Consider the following 23817-nt stretch of genomic DNA (forward strand, 5'->3'; position numbering starts at 1 on the left):
TTTAAATGATCATCTTATTCCTCTACTTTTAAAATCTGTTTTATCTGTATTTATTTAAATTTTCTTGTGAACCATCGTTCTGGGCAAAATATTTATTTATATATTAGATTTCTATTCCACCCTTTTAGACAAACCTAGCCAAATTAATATGTAATGAACTATGTGTAAATAATAATACACAGGGGTAACTGACTACGGGAACATAAACAATTCATGTCAAAAAACAATCTGTCCCCTTATTCTTGTTCTCTCTCTCTCTCTCTCTCAATATATTGCATTCTAAAGGTTCAACATTTCCTTTTATACTTGCTCTTCTTAAAAGCTGCGAGCCTTAAGATTTTATAGAAGACAAAGGAGCACATGAACAATTCTGGCTACTTACTCTTACAAAAGCTATTAGATCATGTGTGCAGTGCTTAAGACAGATCTATTATTACTTGGTGTAAGTCAGTATATTACAATGCTCCAAGTTAGTCCTCCCCAGGACATCTACTAGACTGAAGGAACAAGGAAGATTCTAGAAGGAAGAATAGTACTTCCTTAATTTTTTTCCTGGAATCTAGCTTTTTATCTTAAGAATTCAAGAAGCCAAAATATTATAAAGCATCCAAGAAACTGGAGGACGTGATACCTTTATTACACCACTTAAAATGTCAAGTAAACAACAGCTAGCTTTCAATGATAATTCATCGTCTTCAGGCTGTGCACCAAGTTCTTGTGTGTAGTTCAGAAAATTATATACTTTTATTAGCGTTCAAAAGTTTCATGGCAGTTGTTGGGGCCACGTTAGCTTCTTGAGATACAGATGCAGTTTGCAAAAGGCTTGTGTGGAGGGTGTGATTTCAAACTTCTCCTCAGCCAGTAAAGGTAAAGGTTCCCCTTGACATTTTTAGTCCAATCGTGTCCGACTCTAGGGGGCGGTGCTCATCCCGTTTTTAAGCCATAGAGCCAGCGCTTGTCCGAAGACAGTTTCCATTGTCATGTGGCCAGCGTGACTAAGGAACGCTGTTTTTTACCTTCCCACCGAGGTGGTACCTATTTATCTACTTGCATTTACATGCTTTCGAACTGCTAGGTTGGTGAGGAGCTAGGACAAAGCGATGGGAGCTCAGTCCGTCATGTGGATTCGATCTTACGACTGCTGGTCTTCTGACCCTGCAGCACAGGCTTCTGCGGTTTAGCCTGCAGCGCCACAATGCAGTGCCACCAGTAGTTTGGTATTTTTCGCCCAACTCTTTATACAAGGACTCTGTATCCCCCTCGCACTCCCCTTCACCTTCTTTTTTATTTTATTTTTAATTTCAATTATTTGCTCTTGGAGAAATTCTGCAAAACAGAAACAGCTAAATAAGAATACTTGACAAATGCAGGAACAGGATATACCTTTATTGGCCTTTTAAAAAATTAAAATAAAACGAGCTTTCAATGATGCTTCATCTTCTTCAGAGAAATTGGTGCATAGCCTGAGGAAGATGAAGTATCATCGAAAGCTCACTTTATTTTTTTAATTTTCTTAACAGTCCAAAAAAGGTATCACTGTTCCTACATTATATTAGCATTATTTTGAGGATCATACTGCCTTGTTTTTTCTGACGAATACTTGAAAAACTCTAAATTTATCATGGACACGTTGGAATGTACATATATATTGTCTGGATAAAGCAAATTTCAAACCTAGACACCTCTTCCTTGCATCAAGTTGCAGATATACCACCACTTTTTCCTAACCCCCCCCAAAAAAACAAAACAAAACAAAACAAACAAACAAATAAAAAACCCACATCCATACCAGGACTTCAACTTTCTCCCATACTAGGATCCTATGTTTTGGTTTCTGTCAGAAACACTACATGGGAAAAAAACTGAAGTACTGTACACTTAAAACAAAAGACTCCTTCTCTGTAGCAAAGCAAAGTGTGCTGCTTAAATCACTGGTGATGTGTTTTTTTTTAAAGAAAAGTGGCAGCCAGCATTTTAAGTGACCCCTTATTAGCAACAGCATGAAAATCTAAAATGCAAGGTTCACTTGGGGCAGGACCTACCTTTTAAAGGTGGCTGGTATACCTTGTTGATATATGTAACAAACCAAAGTGCTATGCATGGATTAACTACTGAGATGAGACTCACATGATCTCCTTTAGAAGATAAAAGATCTCTAGGAAAACTAACTTGTTTGTTCACTTGTTTTTAAGCAACTAATCAACAGCTCTCATTCCTTCCCACCACTAGGTGCTTAACCTTTTTCAATTCTGAGGCATTTTGTTTTTTGATTAGTTCTTGTTGCTTGTCCTCTATATTGTGAGGCAGACTTTATGTTGAATGTTGTCTTCAGCCATGGGTTTGAAGGGAAGAAAAACTATTGTCTATCATTTTAACAGTTTAAATGATTCTTCTTTTTACTAGTAACCATCTCTATATACTGTATAGGCAATCACACAACTCAGTACTGTACACCTATGGTAGTGTGAAGAGTACATGAAGAAGGCCCTGTCAGGGACTGCAGTTGCAAAACTAGCATGAGCTGAAAAACTCCAATATGTAGCTGTAACAATAACAACATGAAGGCTATTGAGGAACAGCCAGATGTGAAGTATGGTCAAAAGGCCTGATACTGCAAGGAGGCTGTCTGCGTGAAAGAAATTGTAATGATTAGTAATTCCAACATACAGCAGGCCTCTTACATTTACAACTTAATTGGTTCCCAGACAAGATGAGCTGTTGCAGACAAACTCAATTTCCTCATAAGTTCAATGAGAAAACTATAACTTAATTCTGGCAGAAATCACATGCCTTAAAATAAGCAAATAATGTCAAGTAAATTAAACTAAAATGAAACAGCTAAACATGTATATATATTTTAGAAAGATTCTGTTTGCATTTCTCCTCTCTGACTACCACTCTCTTCCCATCTCCAATCTCTGCTCTCTCTTTCTCTTCCTTCTAATTTTCAGTATTCTCCCCTTTCTCCAACTTTTATTCTCCTGCTTGCTGTCGTAAATATGCCGCTGTTGCACTTGGTGACATGCTGGTCACAGTCATTATGAACTAGTATATGTGGCTCAATTACGAAATAGGTGAGAGGATCACATGTGTGTTGGGATTCTCCTAGAATAAGTTACAAGTATCATAAGGTAAAAGGTAAAGGTTCCCCTTGACATTTTTGTCCAGTCGTGTCCGACTCTAGGGGGGGGTGCTCATCCCGTTTTCAAGCCATAGAGCCAGCGCTTGTCCGATGACAGTTTCCGTTGCCACATGGCCAGCGTGACTAGGGAACGCCATTTTACCTTCCCACCGAGATGGTACCTATTTATCTACTCGCATTTACATGCTTTCAAACTGCTAGGTTGGCGAGAAGCTGAGACAAAGCAACAGGAGCTCGCTGCGTCGCATGAATTCGATCTTACGACTGCTTCTGACCCTGCAGCACAGGCTTCTGCGGTTTAGCCCACAGTGCCACCACGTATCATAATTACCTGTGAATGCTTACCTTTGAAGGTAGCAAGTGCATAGCAAAGTTAAACAGCAAAAACAAAAACAAGTAAGATCAAAGTTATTTTGTCAGTATAATGAGTGTTATACTAAAAGTTGCTTTTAGAGGTCCTTTTATGGCATTTTCCAAGTTTAATACCATTCTCTTATCAATCCTCAAGTATCATTTAAGCAATGTATTGAGTTACTTTTCCAGTGTTTGAACATGTAACTAAAATAACTTGCTCATTCAGCACCATAATGAGTGAAATCTCTTTTCAAATTCTGTTATCAGAACAAGAAGCTGTCTCTTGTGTAGCTGCCAGAAATCATTAACTGAACAACACAAGTGGCCTTCTCTCTATTTCTATAAAGTTCTAAAGAGATACAAACATGGCATGTTCTTACTGGGGCAAAGCTGTGGCTCCCACCTTAAGTCTTAAGTCCTTCTAGCCTTGAAGTCCTAAACTGAAAGGAAGGGCAAAAACAAGTGAAACGAAGGCTGCCTATATGAGTTCTCTCTGTGTCTTTTGATGGCAGAGAGCAGCATGATGCCTTGTGTCAGCCTAGCAGGCCTCTTTTGGAGCTGACAGCTGCCTGAGCACCATGCTGGGCTCTCTGCAGCTGTTTCCCATCTCTCTGGGAGAGTGGAAGGAGGTACGAACGTCTGTGGCCTTGCAGGAAGTGAGATAACCTCATGGGGACCTGCAGGCTTGGAAACAGCAGCTCTGCATGGCATGTGCTGTCCTTTCTGTTTTGAGCTGGAAGACAGGGTAGAAGACCATCCTATGCAGTAGGTCAGTTGAATGGCAAATGCCAGACTCCACATTCTCCCTCTCAGTCAAAGGAAAGGACAGCCGGGTAGGGATGGATAGCAGGGAGCTGCTAGAGTTAGCGATACTGAGCAGCTCTCAAGGGTTGTAGTCTGAGATAAGTGAATGCTGCATTTTGGAGTCAAGGCTGGGATCATTTCAGTTCCCCCTCCCATCCTCAAAAAGAAGAAGGAGAAGGAGAGAGAGAGGGAGGCAGTTCTCTAACCTTAAAGGGCAAACAGCTCTTTAATTTCAAAAGGAAGAGCTGAGACTTATTTGGCAAGCTTTCCTAGATTACTGCTCGTTGCCCTCAGATAAGAGGTTTCTAAACTTAGCTTAAGCACACTGTCTGTGAGAAACCATTGTTGGGTAGCCCTAATCCTGCCTGTGGGAATTGTCCATTCCTGGTGGAAGTACAGGCCATGTAGTCTGCCACAAACTGCCCTAAGAAACTGTTAAACAAATGATGCTGGCACACTCTCTTTTTTTTCTGAACACCCTGCCAACCCTTACCTAGAAGTTTCAGAATCCACTCCCAACACTCTTACTTTAGTTTAAGCCTTTAAATCCTTTTATGTGATCCATGTAGATTTTAAGTTGGGCTGCTTCATTTGGTACGTTTTTCTTTAGCAGTAAATCAGTGACACCCACTTAACGTCAAGGAATTTAAAAGAATATTGCCTATTGTCTACAGCCTCATACACGGGTGGTGTAAATTGTTCATTCATATTGGCCAGCAAGGTCAAGTGTTAAGTACCCTTAGGAAATTAGTGAAAACCAGCTGTATCACTTGATCTCAGGTGCTGCTGCCCTATGCCTGCCAAATGTCTGGATCAACAAGAGAAAAAGTAAAATTGAGAAAACTCTTGAGAAACTTGACTGATGGAATTTTTAAAAATAAATATTTCATAGTTCAGGGGGTTAGGCATCTGGCTGCAGAGCCAGAGGTTGGAAGTTCGGTCCCCCACTGTGCCTGGGGAATCAGGGGCTGGACTCAAGGATCCATAAGGTCCATTCGAGCTCTACAGTTCTAAGATTATTACTATTATTTGTAATTCTCAATGCATGCACTTTGATCTGTTAATTTTCAGTAACAGATGAATTTATGACAACTATCTCTGTATAGCTCTTACTCTTACTCAAAGCATGAGAACATTGCTTTCCTGGATACAGAAAAGCCGCCCCGAGTAGACTTTGTCTAGAGGGGCAGGGTATAAATTCAATAAAAATAAAGTAAAAGTAAAGTAAGTGAACTGGTTTTATATGCACCTTATGATGAATGGATCAAAACCCAGTTATGCTCTGGACTGTGCACTTCTCCAAATTCGGCATTTCTGGTCTTAGCTGAAAATTTGAGTAAAAATGTATATATATTTGGTAAATCATCACCCAAAAATGCTAAATTGTGCACAGTTTAAAAATAAGGAAATAAAAATCACAACCAATGCAGAAACACAGTGTATCTGTTATGTCTGAATATCCATGCCATGCAACCCAGGCCACACAGAATTGAGATATCTGTAACATGCAACCCAGCCTCTCTTTGCCTTTGATTTCAACAAGCCAGCTACTATAAGTACAGGACCTCCTATTCTTTCCTTGATGTTCCCACTCTGCTATACAGTATTAGGTGTAGGTGAATATATGAGGAAAACCAGTGCAATAAATTAAATCAATTGTGAAATGAGCAGCTAAAATCTTTTTGCAGCAATGTGTTGATTAAAGTTGAAGGCAACACTGCATGTGTGAATTATTTTAACGGATGTCTAAGATGAACATAACAATGCCAGAACATTTTATTTTTATAACTAAACATATGTGCACACATAAACCTTGTGATATTTCATTTGGCACTGTGCTTTGTACAAAATGGAAACTATATTTTAAGTTTGAGTCACTGAAAAAATACAGGGGAGGGGAGGAAAAGGAAAGGAAATGGCCTACTTAACTTTGAATGAGGACATTGTGCTTCCTTCACATTGCATTTTGTAATGGCTTGCTGTGATGAATTAGCCTTGAGCATGCATGCAGAAAACACAGAGCCATTGCATTTATTTCCCATGCAAGCAAAGCAAAAAAGTCTTTTGCCACATGAGGAACATTGTTGTTCTTATAATGTGGCATCAAGTTGCTCCTGACTCATGGCAATTGTATGAATGAATGATCTCCAAAGGGTCCTGCCTTCAACTGCCCTGCACAGCTCTTGTAAACCTAAGTCTGTGACTTCCTTTAGGAAGCAGTCCATTTCATATTTCATCTTCCTGTTTCCTGCTGTCTTCCACGTTTCCTAGCACTACTGTCTTTTGCCTCTGGAGATATTTCAGGCTTGATTTGATCTACCACCCACTTGTTCATCTTTCTTGCAGTCCAAGATATCTGCAAAACTCTCCTCCAGCACCACATTTCAATCAAATCAGTTATCATCCTGTCAGCTCTCTTTACTGCCTAGCTTTTATGTGGAGTGAGAAAAGCCAAATGTTCAAGCTAGATTCAGAAAAGGAAGAGGCACTAAAGATCATATTGCAAATATACTTTGGCTACTGGAACATACTAAACAATTTAATAAGAAATGCTTTATAGATAACAGCAAAGCCTTTCACTGTGTGTACTGTGGAAATCCAGGGATATTCTAAAATAAATGGCTGTATCCCATATTTGTTTGTTCTGGCGCATAGCCTAAACTGTAGAGAGAAATAGAATGGTTTCCAATTGACAAAAGTGTCAGATGTGCCAGTAGTTGTATCCTAGAATAATTGGGGATCCTGTAGGATATTTTAGTATATGATAATATTGAAAGACATGAAGAAAAGCAAAATGAAGTATATATGTGTTGTACAGAGAAAAGATTAAGGAAATGTATGACAAATATGAGAAGGTTGTTGCGGATTGAAGGGTACAAAGCAGGTGTCAACAGGTGCTACCACCTACAGCTGGCATCTGAACATATCAACAAATGCCACAGCATATGCACACACATTTATTATTGCCTTCTAAAGCCCTCCCATTTAGTTTCTTTTATAATATTAATGTGAAGGGGTGGAGTAAAAGGAGAATCCAGCCACCTGTAATAATTTTTCCCTTTCTCCAGGATTTTTCCCTTTCTCCAGGATGCTTCTTTGTTTCATTTGGGTTCAGAGAAGAATGGCAGCGTGTCTAGTATTCTTTGATATGTGCTGGTTTTACGGATGGCATAGATTGCCAGAAAGACAAATAAGTGGGTTGTGGATCAAATAAAGCCTAAACTGTCCCTAGATGCAAAACAAACAAACAAACCTCAGTGCTTTCTGTTCACCCTGGAGACTTCTGGATCTTTTATAGTGCATGTGATTTTCCTGTAAAAATTTTGTTTTATGGTGGTGAAAGTGGTTGTGGGATGTATGTGTTGGTGATGAGGTGGGGTTGTTATTGGTATGATGTGTTTTGACTGTAGATGCAATGTGTGTGTCAACATCACTGGTTTTCCTTCTGTGAGACAGATATTTTGTTCTGCTCTGTAGGGTCAAATATGTGGCTTTATAGTTAAGGTTCAAACACTTCCAATGGCAGCCATATTCTGGCAGTACGAAAGATAACTTCACAGATTTGAAATGTATCTGAGGCCCCATGTATGGTTCATCAGGGGCTGCTGAACTGCAGCTCCCCTTATCCATCAGCACTGTCAATACTTATATGGACTTTCTGGACATACATAAATGAAACATATGGAGACCCTGGCACTGTCTGAAAAATGAACATCTGGCATGAAAATAGCATGTGGCAAAACTAAGAAGAGCCTATCTGGAGGTTGATGATATTAACAACTATCGTCTAGTCACCAATATCCCCTTTATTGGCAAGCTGGTGGAGAGAGCGGTAGCCAATCAGCTTCAGGCTCTCCTGGAGGAGACCAATGCCTTTGATCCAGTCCAGTCCAGGTTCAGGCCGCATCATGGCATGGAGACAGCATTGGTTGGCCTGCAAATTGACCTCTTGAAGGGGGGCCAATGGGCAAAATGTCCTTGTTGGTCCTCCTTGACCTTTCAGTGGCTTTTGATACCATGGTATCCTCCTTGGGGTTGGGAATCAGTAGTCAGACTTTGTCCTGGCTCTGATTCTTCCTGGAGGATCATCATCAGAGAGTTCAGCTTGAGGAGATGTCTGCTCTGTGGAGTCTCAATTATGGAGTCCCACAGGGGTTAATCATCTCCCCAATGCTATTTAATATATATATATGAGGCCGCTGGGGGACGTCATCAGGAGTTTTGGAGCTTTGTGTCACCAATACGTGGATGACACTCAGCTCTATCTCTCCTTTCATCCTTCTGCAGTGGATGATGTCCTATCCCTTGAGCGCTGCCTGGATGTGGTGCTGGGATGGATGAGGAACAACAGACTGAGGCTGAACCAGGACAAGATGGAAATCCTGCGGGTGGGGGCCCCTAGCGTCTGTGGCCTGGGTGCCTCCCTATCTTTTGGGGGGTATTCTTTTTATGAAGGATGAGGTTTGTAGCTTGGGCGTGCTTTTGGACCCACAGTTATCAATGACATCTCAGATAGCATTTTTGGTCTGATCTGCTTATTTCCACCTAAAGTGTATCACCCAGCTATGTCCCTACCTTGACACCGGGTCCCTCACCATGCTGGGCCATCATAGGCATCCTTCAGTCTCGAGAGACTATGGTAACATGCTCTGAATCGAGGAGTGTCCTCTCCAGAGCATGAAGCCCGGGTAAGGTAATATGGAGGATAGGCTGTTACCCAAGCAGCAAATCCCCCCTCTCCACATTGCTGAAATAGTCCAATGGAAAGGCAAGAGCCAATACAACTGGTTCCAGCAATGTTGCAGGAGTTGGCAGAACGACACATGCTGCCTTCGGGACTCCAGCTCCGGATTTTGCCTCGAGGTTAACTCCTGAAGCCTTTTCCATGAGTGGATATAGCCACAAGGCAGTGGAGGTTTGAAATTGGAGTTTTCCTTCTCCTAGATGGGCTGCCTTCCATGGCTGATGAGCCCCACCTACCCGGCACCTACCTGGGCCATGTGCTGGTAATATTGAGATAAGACTACTGTAATGCCCTCTATATTGGGACTGCTGCGGAGACTGCAATGGGTCCAGAATGCGGTGGCCAGACTTCTGAGTGGGGTTAGAAAATACCAACATATCTCCCCCACCCTGGCCGCCTTACACTGGCTACCTGTTCGCTTCCGTTCCAGTTTCAACGTGATTGTACTAACCTATAAGGCTCGAAATGGTTTGGGACCTGTATATCTGGCCAAGCACCTCCTTCCAGTTAAGTCTGCTTGTCCTATAAGATCATCACAGGCAGGGAAGCTGAATGTTCTGACCCTGAGAGAGGCCTGGAAAACAACCACTAGAAATCAGGCCTTCTCGGTGGTAGCACCACAATTATGGAACCCTCTTCCACCTGAAGTCAGACTGGCCCCTTCACTGGGCACATTCAAAAAGCTACTAAAAACCTGGGTATTTAGACAGGCCTTTCCTGAACAAACTATACTGTACTCTGATACAATATTATCCTGTAACTTCTCTCATACTGCCATGCTCCATGTTTTATTTTTCTATGCTTTTAATTGTATTTATTGTATTATAATTTTACTCTCACTTCACTTTATGCTTTTTTTATTTTTCACCCCTATGTATTAATGTTGCTATTTGCTATATTGTTACTCTGTTATTCTTTGTTATTTGTTGTAAACAGCGCAGAGTGTCCTTGGCTGCCAGGTGGGCAGTATATAAATCCAATAAATAAATAAATAAATTTTCTGTTTTATCCCTGAGTACTATAGGCCCCGCCAACCTGTCATACAAAATTTTGGCTATGTAACTTTTTAATTTCCTACAACTCCTGTCCTGGCTGTAGACTCAGGGAATGGGTTTGAAATCCCCACTGTGCCTCCAGGGAGAAATCTTCAGGAGAATATGTGTTGCTGATGGGATTGCATGCCCTCCCCCATGACCTTGGACAAGTTACATGGTCCCAGAGTGTCATAAGAAGGAGAAACTAGAAATCAAGCTCTCCAATGCATGGATAGTCAGTACAGCATCTTGTAGGCTCCTGCTGATAAGAAGGGTGAGGTCAAACAGAAAGTTATAACTTTTGAACCAGTGGTAGCATTGAGACCATATTTGGTAGAGTGATAATAGTACAGTAGCTACTGTGGGTATGTTGCATGCTAAATGTTGGAAAAATTTAGACAAGTAGATTTAAAGTTCCAATTTCCTTCTGTGAATGCTTTTTGCAGCCACCTCTGCTTCCTGAAAAGAATGTGCTTTCTTCTGCTTGTTTTTCTTCATTTGAAATTAATCAGTCCATCTGCTTAAAAGATACCTGTCGTTAAAAGTGTTTTTCTTACATGGGAAATCATTCATTAGCTCTGACTGTAAATGCTCATTAAAGTATTCTGTAGTAATTGCTCCAAGGTTTCTCCAGGGCTTGAGAAAATCAGCAGGAGAGAAAGAGTCTGAGGGGGGGGGGAGCCACAAAAAGAGACAGGAGTCACAACGCGGGAGGAGAGAATGTGTGCATGATATTGCAGGGCAATGTCTGAGAGTTACCTGCAATTTTGAATAATGGGCTCAGAAACTGTCTCACACATTCAGAGTTTTATTTTGAAGGACTGATCAATAATAGTCTTAGGGGCAAGCTTTCATTAGTGCCAATGAAAGTTTCCCCCTTTTTTTCTGTCACAAACAGAAAAATTTTGTCAGGAAAGGGAAACCTTTTTTTCTCCTCAAGTGTTGCAGTCCAAATTTAAAATGTAAGTTTTGTATTTACTGTTAATTGAAGAAGAACAGCACCTCACATGATGCATTTAATTACAGGTTTACTTACTCCCTGAATTAAGGAGTTTGACATTTGGGCCTTAAATAATAAGTGAAGTAGCTGGATCTAATTTGTGGCTGTTTCAGCTGGGAGACAAAGAACAAGCTGCCTGGTGTATGTGTGTAAGCTTGCTTACTTTCTTGTGATGTGTATGATTTTAGAATAGATTTTAACATCTGTTTCAGAATGGAATGAATTTAATTTCATTGTGGTTTTGGTGCAGTAAATCTTTTGTTAAAGGACATGGTATTATGTGGTACAGCACAGGTAGTCAAGAGACTGAACTATGAATGGCTTGAATCTTGGGCATGTCATTCTGTCTCTCCAGCCAGCCCACCCACTACCTTATACTACATCTACAATAACTGGATATGACTGAACTACCTCAAAGGGTTGACCTAAAAAAACACAACATTTAGTATTAAAAACTAACATTGTTATTGGGAGAGTTCACTGTATTTGGACGAAAGCTGAAACACTAAATGAACCAGGGCTGTTTGCACATTCCCACGGAGACCATAGGAGGTAGGAAACAGTCCACGAGTGCTGGAGCAGCAGCATCTTCAGGTTCTCTGGGTTCAATCTAACATATTCATGGGGTGAACAAAATGAAAATGAAAATGACACTGTATGATGAAAAGGTGAAGAAAAGGAGACTGAACACATCCATATCTCATAACTGCCAAGGAGCTGGGGAGAACCTCTAAATGAGTTCAATGGCTGCCCACAGAATTTACAGTACAATAGTGGAGCTGTTGCCTTGATATTCCATTCTCAGGTATTCTTTTACTTGTTTAAAATATAGTTACATGGCTAGGATCAAGGCTGTATTATTCATAAGGCTGACTAGGTTGAAGCAGAGGGACCCTGGAGGGATGAGGGACCCACCAGTTTTGGGGTCAGGCTGTCAGCTGTAGTGAGGTGAATGAATGATGTTCGGGAGGGGCCCCCAAATACCTAAAAGACTAGGGGCCTGGCCATGAGTTGATATAGCCCTGTCTATCTCTCACCTTGCATGTGTGTATATATGTGCAGGTGAATGTCTGCTTTCCTGCATTGGTTTTGAACTTTTAAGATATTAAGGGTCTATCTCATCATCCTCTTAGTTTCTCTTTTTTGTTGTTGTTGATGTGGTTGCATCATTGCCAGTGTTCACAATAGCTTTTCCATGCTTCTCTTTTTCTTACTTTCTCTATGCTAGAGTTGGATAATGGATTCTTACAGAAATAATTCTGATCGCCTGTGTAACTCTTCCTCAAGTTATAGGTTACTGTGCTTCCCCATTCACAGCAATGAGGTCTTTTTGCTGCAGAAATTTAACACACAAATATCAGCTTGGAACCAAGGACAGATCAGTGTGTCCCTAAAAGGCACAGGGCAAATTGGGTTCTGATCTGTGAGCCTGTATTTGGGCATGGAATGAATCAGGTAGCTAGTATGCAGTTTCTAACTACATATTACCACAAGAGCTTTTAAGGTCTGTGCCATCTCTGCTGTTGTGATTCTATAGCTATTGTGGTTCAAAAATAGAAGTCTTTTTAAAATGATGTTGTATTTTTTTGATTCATGTTGTTTTTAGCATTATTCTTCAATTTTAACACTTAAAATGATTTTTTCCATTGCCTTAGATTAGGACAAAAACAGATGTCAAAGACAATTCATGACCAGGAGTGATTCAATACTAAGTAGGACTAGAAACTCACATTAAGTAGTAGTCAGTGACTTGAAGAGGAAAATCCTTAACTAATTCAAATAAGCCAAGCATCACTACAGGGCCTCCACTCACCTCTGGGATTCTTTCATTTGCTTACTCGATTTGGTGATTAGTCTTGAAGATTTAAGCATTCCTCTGATGTTTGATTTCATTAACCCAAAGGACTGCCTCAATCACAATTAACATGCTTTCAGCTCTAATTACAAGGCTGTATATAACTTCTGTTTCTCTCCCTCCCCATTAAATAAAACAACACACCAGTTTTTCAGGTTTTTGTTTTTGTTTGTTTCTATTTTTAAAGGCTATAAGTTTGGAACCACAGACAGCAGAATGCATCTGATGGGTTAAAGTAGGTACAAACTCACTGTGATTTCGAAGTGGATGGCAATCAATATATAACAACTATTTGTCCTTCATTCATGGCCTCAAACTTTTTCCACAGTTAATATCAAATGCTTTGCATGTGTTCTGAGAAATTCCTTCCAAAAGCGTATGTGGTTGGTAAAATACACTGCAAATCATTGCACTGAAAGTGATAGTAGCAAATGGCCAATGTTCTCCTTGGGCTTGTCACAAGTCCATATCTTCCTCTCAACTGGACAAATGACTACAACCATTGCCAATTTGAGGACTTAGGTCAAAATGTATAAACATAGAAGGGGAAAAGGAAATTGCCATATATATTTCTTATTTTTATATCTTCTCTTAGAACTACAGGGCTGAAAGGGGCCCTATGGATCATCAAGTCCAGCTCCTGTCAAGAAGGCGTAGTGGAGGATCAGACTCACAACCTCTGGCTCTGCAGCCAAAGACCTAAACCATTGATGAAAATAGATGTATGGAAATCGCCATGAATATTTTTTCTTTAACTAATGAAAGCTCAGACCAGGTCACATCATACACTGTCACATTTTTGGAACCAAAAATATTTTGGAAAAACTAGTCAGTCATTATTCCAGGAGATAAATATATATAATGGGCAAGTCTAGATGGGCATGTAGCTCACTATTTGGGTCACTTTTGGTGCTGTTTGGTTCAAATCAAATTAGAGTGTCCACACGTGTTTTCACTTACAGAGATCTAACCTGCCCTCTTTTTAAGATCTTTGCTGCTCCTTTTTGACATGGAATTAGAGTTACATTTTTGGGGTGTGATTTGTAAACTCCTAATTATCCCATTCTTCAGCATCTGAGGATGGTTAGTTCACCTCCAAACAGAATTATGAGTGGTGTTATGTGAGGTGACAACCCTGTGATGTATTTGATGAGCTGAGAAATTAAAAGGGACAACAGAGAACCTCCATCATCTATTTTCATCTACTCTACCACTTTAATATATATATATTAAAGTGGCAGAGTAGAAGACATATTTAATATGTCTTCCACTGCCTCCCGGAGTTTGGTCAAATTCATGTTGGTAGCTTCAATGACACTGTCCAGCCATCTCATCCTCTGTCATCCCCTTCTCTTCTCATGAGATGGCCAAAGTATTGGAGCCTCAGCTTCAGGATCTGTCCTTCCAGTGAGCAGTCAGGGTTGATTTCCTTCAGAGTGGATAGGTTTGATCTCCTTGTGGTCCAGGGGACTCTCAAGAGCCTCCTCCAGCACCACAATTCAATAGCATCAATTCTTCAGCGGTCCGCCTTCTTTATGGTCCATCTCCCATTTCCATACATTGCTACTGGAAAAACTGTAGCTTTGACTTTGTTGGCAAAGTGATGTCTCTGCTTTTTAAGATGCTGTCTAGGTTTGTCATCACTTTCCTCCCAAGAAGCAGGTGTCTTTTAATTTCATGGCTGCTCTCACCATCTGCAGTGATCATGGAGCCAAAGAAGGTAAAATCTGTCACTGCCTTCATATCTTCCCCTTCTATTTGCCAGGAGGTGATGGGACCAGTGGCCATGATCTTATTTTTTTGATGTTGAGCTTCAGACCATTTTTGGCACTCTGCTCTTTCACCCTCATTAAGAGGTTCTTTAATTCCTCCTCACTTTCTGCCATCAGAGTGGTATCATCTGCATATCTGAGATTGTTGATATTTTTTCTGGCAATTTTAATTCCGGCTTGGGATTCATCCAGTGCAGCCTTTTGCATGATATATTCGGGGCATAAGTTAAATAAACAGGGAGACAATATACAGTCTTGTCATACTCCTTTCCCAATTTTGAACCAATCAGTTGTTCCATATCCATTTCTAACTGCTGCTTCCTGTCCCACATATAGATTTCTCAGGCGATAGATAAGTCAGGCACTCGCATTTCTTTAAGAACTTGCCATAGTTTGCTGTGGTCCACACAGACAAAGGCTTTTGCATAGTCAGTGAAGAAGAAGTAGACGTTTTTCTGGAACTCTCTGGCTTTCTCTATAATCCAGCACATGTTAGCAATTTGGTTTCTAGTTCCTCTGCCTCTTCGAAATCTAGTTTGTACATCTGGGAGTTCTCAGTCCACATACTGCTGAAGCCTGCCTTGTAGGATTTTGAGCTTAACCTTGCTAGCGTGTGAAATGAGTGCAATTGTACGGTAGTTGGAGCATTCTTTTGCACTGCCCTTCTTTGGGATTGGGATGTAGACTGATCTTTTCCAATTCTCTGGCCACTTCTGAGTTTTCGAAACTTGCTGGCATATGGAGTGTAGCACCTTAACAGCATAATCTTTTAAGCTTTTAAATAGATCAACTGGAATGCCATCACCGCCACTTGCCTTGTTGTTAGACAAGCTTTCTAAGGCCCACTTAACTTCACTCTCCAGGATGTCTGGCTCAAGGTCAGCAACCACACTATCTGGGCTGTCCAGGACATCCAGATCTTTCTGGTGTAATTTCCTCTGTGTATTCTTGCCATCTCTTCTTGATGTCTTCTGCTTCTGTTAGATCCCTACCATTTTTGTCCTTTATCATGTCCATCTTTGCAGAAAATGTTCCTTTAATTGCTCCAATTCTCTTGAACAGATTTATGGGTTTTCCCTTTGTATTATTTTCCTCTATATCTTTGCACTGTTCATGTAAGAAGTCCATCTTGTCTCTCCTTGCTATTCTTTGGAAGTCTGCATTCCATTTTCTTTATATTTCCCTGTCTCCCTTGCATTTTGTCTCCGTTCACTTCTCTCTCTAAGGCCTCGTTGGGCAGCCACTATGCTTTCTTGCATTTCCTTTTCTTTGGGATGGTTTTTGTTACTGCCTCTTGTACAATGTTATGAGCCTCTATCCATAGTTCTTCAGGCACTCTGTCCACCAGATCTAGTTCCTTAAATCTGTTCTTCACTTCAGCTGTGTATTCTTAAAGGATTTGGTTTAGATTATGCCTGACTAGCCCAGTGGTTTTTCCTACTTGCTTCAGTTTAAGCTTGAATTTTGCTATAAGAAGCTGATGATCAGAACCACAATCAGCTCCAGGTCTTGTTTTTGCTGACTGTATAGAGCTTCTCCATCTTTGGCTGCAGAGAACAATCTGATTTCAATATTGCCCATCTGGTGATGTCCATTTGTAGAGTCACCTCTTGTGTTGCTGGAAAAGAGTGTTTGTGATGACCAGCTTGTTCTCTTGACAAAACTCTATTAGCCTTTGCCCTGCTTTGTTTGAACTCCAAGGCCAAGCTTACCTGTTGTTCCTTTTATCTCTTGACTCCCTACTTTAGCATTCCAATCCCCTGTAATGAGAAGAACATCTTTCTTCGGTGTCAGTTCTAGAAGGTGTTGTAAGTCTTCATAGAATTGGTTAATTTCAGCTTCTTCAGCATTGGTGGTTGGTGCATAAACTTGGATTATTGTGATGTTAAAAGGTCTGCCTTGGATTTGTATTTAAATCATTCTGTCATTTTTGAGATTATATCTCAGTACAGCTTTTCCCACTCTTTTGCTGACTATGAGGGCTACTCCATTTCTTCTATGGGATTCTTTCCAACAGTGGTAGATATGGTAATCGTCTGAATTGAATTCGCCCATTTTGGATGCCTTCCGACCTGAGGGGCTCATCTTCCAGGGTCATATCTTTTAGCCTTTTGTTTCTGTCCATGGGTTTTGTTTTTGGTTTTTTTTTGCAAAGATCCTGGAATGGCTTGCCAGTTTGTGCTCCAGGTGGATCACATTTAGTCAGAAGTCTCCACTATGACCTGTCCATTTTGAGTGTCCCTGCACGGCATAGCCCATAGCTTCTTTGAATTACTCAAGCCCCTTCGCCACAACAAGGCAGCAATCCATGAAGGTAATATATATTAAGGTAAACAAATTAGAGTGATCCAATAACTTGTCTGGACTCTTTTCACAGGTGAAAACTTTGGGGTAAGAGATCAAATCGATTATACTCAATATAAGAACTCCATAAGCATGAACCAGACCACTTCAACTTCCCCTGACTAGAAGTGTCCTAAGTTACAGGACTAATAGCAACTGACTTATCTTCCTTGAATTTTCCAAGACTTTCTTTCAAGCCGTCTCTGCCAATGACACCAGAATATGGGTTCTGCTACTTAAGTATGCCTTTCATGAAGAAGAGCCTTTAAAGAAAAAGATTGGGCAAGAGCATTCCTCTTTAGTATTAAACTATGGTGTGAATCTGTTATCAATCTGTTTTGATGTACAGTCCAAAAAAAGAAAAATGACATTGTTACCTGATGGAAAAGGTAAATGTGTTCTGTTTCAAAACAAGGCCTGAGGAATCAAGTGTTAATAGTAAAGTAGGGGGAAACTGTATATTTCATTGATGACTTGGGCCAGAGAATGTTGTGGTCTTTGAATGTCAGGAGTTCAAAGTAACAAGTAAATTTCTGTCTTGTATCTTAGAAAGTTAAACAAAGATCTGATAATATGAAAAGGAGAAGCTTTTGACATATGCGGATAGGTAGATGTGAAATATCATGAAGTTTATTGGTTGGATAGGGAATATTCTAAATCTCTGTGTTATAGCTCTTTGTCCAAGGTGTGTATGTGTTTCTACCCACTAATAAACTGACTGGCCAGAGAATTTTGGCTGTAGAGTGTTTTGTGACTATAGTACACTACACTAGTCAAGGCACTTAGGAACAGGCAGTCATGAAGGTAGAAGCCAGCAGGAAAAGAGGTTGACAGGGAGAAGGAATGTGGAGCCAGGAGACAAAGAATTCATGTTTTATTTTGGCAGCAGAAGAGAGCTTCCACTGAGGGACGTCACAGTGTCCTCAACTAGGAGGTGTTCACTACAAATCAGTTACTCACATCACATCAGAGCATATCAATAGGTTGATGAACAGTGAGAACATCTCAACAAATTAGTGGTAAAGTCAGTGACAGTCCATCACAAGATGGCACTTTTTCCAGAACTAGACAGTGTTTTACAGTTATAATTCATGAGTTTCTATCATCAAAGTTTTAACCACTGGTGGATTTATCTACTTACAAGAATCTGTTTGTATTCACTTCATGCAGATGCTAGATGAAAAGGAGGCATGTTGGATTCTATTTGAAGCCATCCGTTATGACTGAACCACTCATGCAGGATAACTGTAGGGTGCCTTCCAGGCAATTCACTTCTGTCATACGGGGTACTTGAACCTCAGTTTGCACCATGGTCTCTGTGTGTGCATGCATGCACACATGCACGTATGCATGCATGCATCCTTGAGGAATTCAGGATCAGACTTGTATTCCATGAAACTAAATTCAAAGCATTACAATTTTATGAGGACAATAAAAATGAATAGAGCTCCTGTGAAGAACAGCAACACAGCCAGCCAGAACTAGAAGCATTTGTCCTGAAATCTGAGTACTGACGAGAAGAGGGTAGGGTTGGCAAGATATTGGGTGAAGTAAGGACAAACTCTCTTTTCAGGTTGTCACCTGTGTAACTGTGATTTCCCTTCCACAAATAGATTTCTCAGATCATAAATGCTTAAGGGACTCAGGATGGGGTGTTTTATTGTGGTACTAAATGAGCTGTACTGCTTGTACTGAAACACAGATTTTTAATTAGGGTAATAAACTATACATGCATTTGGATATCCATTTTAAAAATGTATGGTATTGATCACAAATGATGCACAGTACTTTCAGTGAGTCATTCTTAATTTGGCAATTACAGCTGCTTTTAGGATGTCTCAAAAAGAATTAACCAGTTCAGACCTGTGGCTTGTTTTTTAAAATAGATTTTGGGTCCAACTACATATGCTTGGTATTTTTTTAGTAGAGATACTTGCTCAAAGGTTTGTCACAGAACATTTTCTGTTTGTCATGCAAAATTATTTTTTTATCTTTCTTTCTTTCTTTCTTTCTTTCTTTCTTTCTTTCTTTCTTTCTTTCTTTCTTTCTTTCTTTCTTTCTTTCTTTCTTTCTTTCTTTCTTTTAGAAGCACCACTTGTAGTTTCCAAACTGCCTACTTGTTTTCTGGGTAAAAGGAACATATTTGAGTCTTAGCAAGGTTGGGCTTAAGTTGGTTTCTGTCATAATACATATATGTCTTATTCTTCTAGTACAGCTGTTAACAAGTGTTCTGTCATCTCCAACTGAGCATCAACTGTGGCATCATCAGCAGAAATTAAATTTCTGGTGCACTGAGGAAGTGATTGGTTGTTGGTGAATATATATATATATATATATATAAAGGGTCAGTACACTGCTCTGATATAGACTTGTCTTTTGAGTCCTCCATCAGTTGTGTTATCCTTGAAATTTAACAAAAAATGTGCAGTTTTGAACCTTAGTTAGATTATAATTTTGTGCCATAATACTTGATGATGAATAGTGTTGTAAGTGGCTGAGAAGGCTATAAAAGCTATGCCCCTGATCTGGTAAATTTTACAGCCATCAGCAATATGTTGCATTAAATGCAGTATTTGTGCTATACTACTCTTCCCAGATGTAAAGGCGGCCTGATGTAGGATGAGGAGTGGTTCTGTTACTTCCATGTTATATTTATGTGGATGATCCCACAGTTGGTGCTCAGTTGGGAAGTTTGAAATTATAGAACACCAGTTAACAGATGCACATGGTTGAGAATAATTTTTCCAGGGAGTTTATAAAAATGACAATGATCAGCCTGAATTTTGGGAGGTCTGTGGGTTCTTTTCCAATGAGCACTCATGCCTTTCTCCAGGATTTTAGATCCTGAGAGCATCAAGACAGTTGAGAAATAAATTAAGGAGATACATTTTTTGTTATTGTACCAAAATATTTTATCTGTTCTACATGGATGTCACCCAGGGCTGCTGCCTTGCCATTTTGCAGCTACAAATATCTTTTTCCAACTTGGTTAAGCCGAATAGTCCTTGTGGGAGTGGAACGAGCCCCATGGAGGACATTGTGGCTGGAGCCAGTGGGCCAGACCACCCTTTTAGTCAAGAGAGAATTTCCTACCAGTATCTTCCCCTTGGACTGGAGTGAAGAGGCCGAACAGGAAGAAGAGCATGTGGCTGCCTTAGGGCCAGAGAGGGGAGATGCTGAGGGGAGATGCTGAGGGAGCACTGAATGATAGAGGATAAAAATGGGGAGGAAGTTTGCTTAAACTGAATGGTCTCGTAAGATCAATCTTCTCTCCTAGCTTGCTGCTTTCAAGTTTAAGTTCTGGTTCTCTGTGGAGATTATTAGATCTGCCATTAATGAGGAGTTGGTGGGCTATTTGGTTTGCTGAAATGTTTGCATGAACAAGACCTTTATTTGGGTCATTGCTAAGCCAATATAATCTCCAGGCCTTTTGACTTTTTCTTGGTATGCTTATTTGTTACATGAGTTTAATTAAACTATCTCACAGTTCCTTGGTTTGAAGAAATTAATTGCTGCCTATCCAAAATAGTTTCTTCACTCAAAGAATGTTGCTCAAATTATGAAAAATAATTATTCATTTGAAGAACTATTTCTGATATTAAAGTAAACCTGGAGAAACATGGAAGGATTCTTCTTGAAGGATATGAAAATGTTTTGGCATTCCCTGGTTGACATCAGTGCTCTGACAGCTGATCTTTCCACTCTAGAAATGCCACCATAAGGCAACTCAGTGTACAAATCTGTCTTGCATTTAGTGTGTATTGGTACAGTTTTGTTATCTGATTGGACCTTGGAAAGTAAATTTAATCTGCAAGTCTGATTGCTGAGGGATTGCCTAGAAGCCTCATTGTAGGACGAAAACAGGTTAATTGGAGGGAATATACATGGTTCAATGTATGGTTCAATATCACTGGTTCCTTAGGAACCATTGGAGACCATCACCACTCTTGCCAGCTTGCTTCACCTGAGAAATCCCTTTCTCTAAATCTAACCGCAAGCAGACAACTGCTTTTCTTGCAGCCATCATCCCAAAGGACCTGGATTGGAAAATAGGAAGCTGCCTTATACTGAGTCAGACAATTGATCTGCCTAGCTCGGGATTGTCTCTGCGTACTGACTGGCATTGGCACTCCAGGGTATCAGACAGAGGATTTTTCTCTATCTGAGACATCAGCACTGGGATTTGTGACATTCCCTTCCCTTATTTTCTATTTGGACCATGATGATTACCACTGAGTTGATGCCGTGGCTTCTTTATTTCCATGGCACATGTCGCTTTTCACGGCAAACACTGCAAAGATGAACATAAATGCACTTGGTCACTCTGCACACCTTCTTATGCATACCCCTTATATGCATGGTTTCTTGTATTTGTTTGCAGAAGAACACTGATCTCTTTGCATCAATATGCTCCCATGTTTACCGACAGACAGGCGCAAACATGTCATCTCTCACAAAAATATGTCTTGGTAGGGCATGCTCTGTCTCAAACTATTTTTCTTGGTGTTCCTACCTTATCCATTTCCAGCTATTTTTGTTGCACAATATCTGTAGCCAGCATCCCAAGAAACTTGGTAAAGGCAGCACGTGGCAGTGTTCATACTGTGACTTGGACATGACTGGAAAGGCCACCAAAACTGTCCTTTGTCCAATTTTTGCATAATTCACATCTGGTTTTGCTGTGGGGCTATGCTTCACTTAGTTCGCATCCCGTCCTCCATCATTGTGCTGTTCACATGAGGTTACAATTCCAAGGTTTAATGGTGTGAATAAGTCACACACTATGCCACTAGTACTGTATCTGTTAAGCATAATATCCTGCTACCAGGATTGTAGTGTTTGCCTCTCTTTCACTTCCTCCTAGGGCCCCTCAGAAGTCAAGAGAGTAACTTTTGGTTTTTTTGGTACTCATGACTTGAGTTTTAGACATGAAGAAATACCTAAAGAGGATTTTTAAAATTTGAGGCCCTTTGTGAATGTGAGGCCCAAGACGAATGGCCCTCCTGCCCCCAGTGACAGGCCCTGCTACTTCCCACCACTGGTGTAGATGTAACAGAAGAAGAGTATGGGAAGTGCTGTGTTGGATGAATCCAAAGGCCTGCTTAGTCCAGCCTTCTGTTCATGGCCATTGCCTTTACTTGTCTTCAGTTTTCCCTTCACATTCCAGTCCTTGTCCACTTACATTTGAGAATGCAGATCTTCAAGGGTTGCTATCTGACTTGGCTCCACTGAAAGTGAAGGCATTTTGCTAGGTCATTTAGATCAATATTTTAACAGCTGCATGCTTGCATCCTGGTATAATTGCTCATATAGCTCATCCTTATAAGTTATTCACAATGCAGCACATTTTAAATCTTTTAATTCCTGCAGAGGTTTTTCCATTAGGATTGCCAACTTTTGCATCAAATATTCCATTAATGGGTGCAGCCACTTCCACTTCTGACAACCAAGGATACAGTGCCATACAAAAGCCGTCTGTCTGCTTTAAGGTGTGCAGCTTTTAAAAAAAGACAAAACAAAAAATGAATGGGGGCAAGGTGGGTGAGCAGCCAGTTGACCAGACAGGAACCAATGGAAAACAAGTGGGGATGGTTAGGATCAGTTGGAAAACCTGCTATCCATTGCTCTGCAGATATGAAGTAAAAGGGAGAAGGAATATTTTTATTTGCTAATGTGGGGCTGTTGTTTTTCTTAGTATTTGTTTATTCTACCTTCTCCATTGGAAAGATGGAGATTATTCAGCAGGTTTTTGGACATTGATTCATTTTCGGGGAACTGTTGTCTAATGAAAGAAGGTGTTGCATTAATGGGACAGTATAGAAATGAAATGAGAGGAAATAGAATAAAATAAAATAAAAATAAATATTGCACTTCCCACTGCCCTAGTGTGATTTGGAAACTGTTTCTGCTTTAGTATGCTAATTAATTTAATTGTGTTTAAATATTAAAACTCACTGCATCATTCATTTTATCTGAACGATGATGAACCCAGCAATATTAGAAAGTCAGAGAATAAATAAATGCATTCTAAATAATAGAATGTGCTTACTAGACCATTTTTCACCTGGGAAATGTTTCTGGACTGGTGTATTATCCTTCGTTCAGCCTTTATTTCTCCTTAGCAGTTTATCAAATACACTTTGTTTTCTGTTGCAAGTTACATTAGGACTTAATGTTGCCTGTGACAGGTACCCTCTTGTTTTGAAAAAGAAAAGTGGAAAACAGATCTGGGAATATGGTGTGGTTCTCTTCTATTGTTATATTACAAGTGTACAACATGGAACTTTACTGTTATCAGTGATTTCTGGAATGAAATCTTGTCTTGCAGTCATTCAAAGATGGTTCTCCATTTTCATAAAATCAAGTTGACTGCTCTTAATCAAGCTATGCCTCAGAACCATTCATTTTCCAATCATCTCATCACAAAAATTGTTTCTAGCATACCTTGATTAAAATAATGGATTTCCATCATACAAAGAGAGTGCAACGTTTGTGATTTTTAAAAGAAGACCTGTTTTTCACACATGGATAAAACTAAGGGGAAAGCAGGACAATAAATAAATGAAAAGTGTTTTGTTTAAATATAGTTCTAGCAATGAAATGTAACAAGATGTTGAGGAAATGCACATCTCAGAATGCTAACATGAGGTGGGACCTCATCAATGACAAGCTGTGACAAAGTAGATGAGGGCAACACTATGAAATGGCTTGGGGGGAGAAAGGAGGCTCTGAAACTAGTGTTCTGGGGGTATAATATGGAAAAATGGCA

The sequence above is a fragment of the Pogona vitticeps genome, chromosome 1 (assembly GCF_051106095.1).
Source record: "Pogona vitticeps strain Pit_001003342236 chromosome 1, PviZW2.1, whole genome shotgun sequence".
NCBI classification, from domain to species: Eukaryota; Metazoa; Chordata; class Lepidosauria; order Squamata; family Agamidae; genus Pogona; species Pogona vitticeps.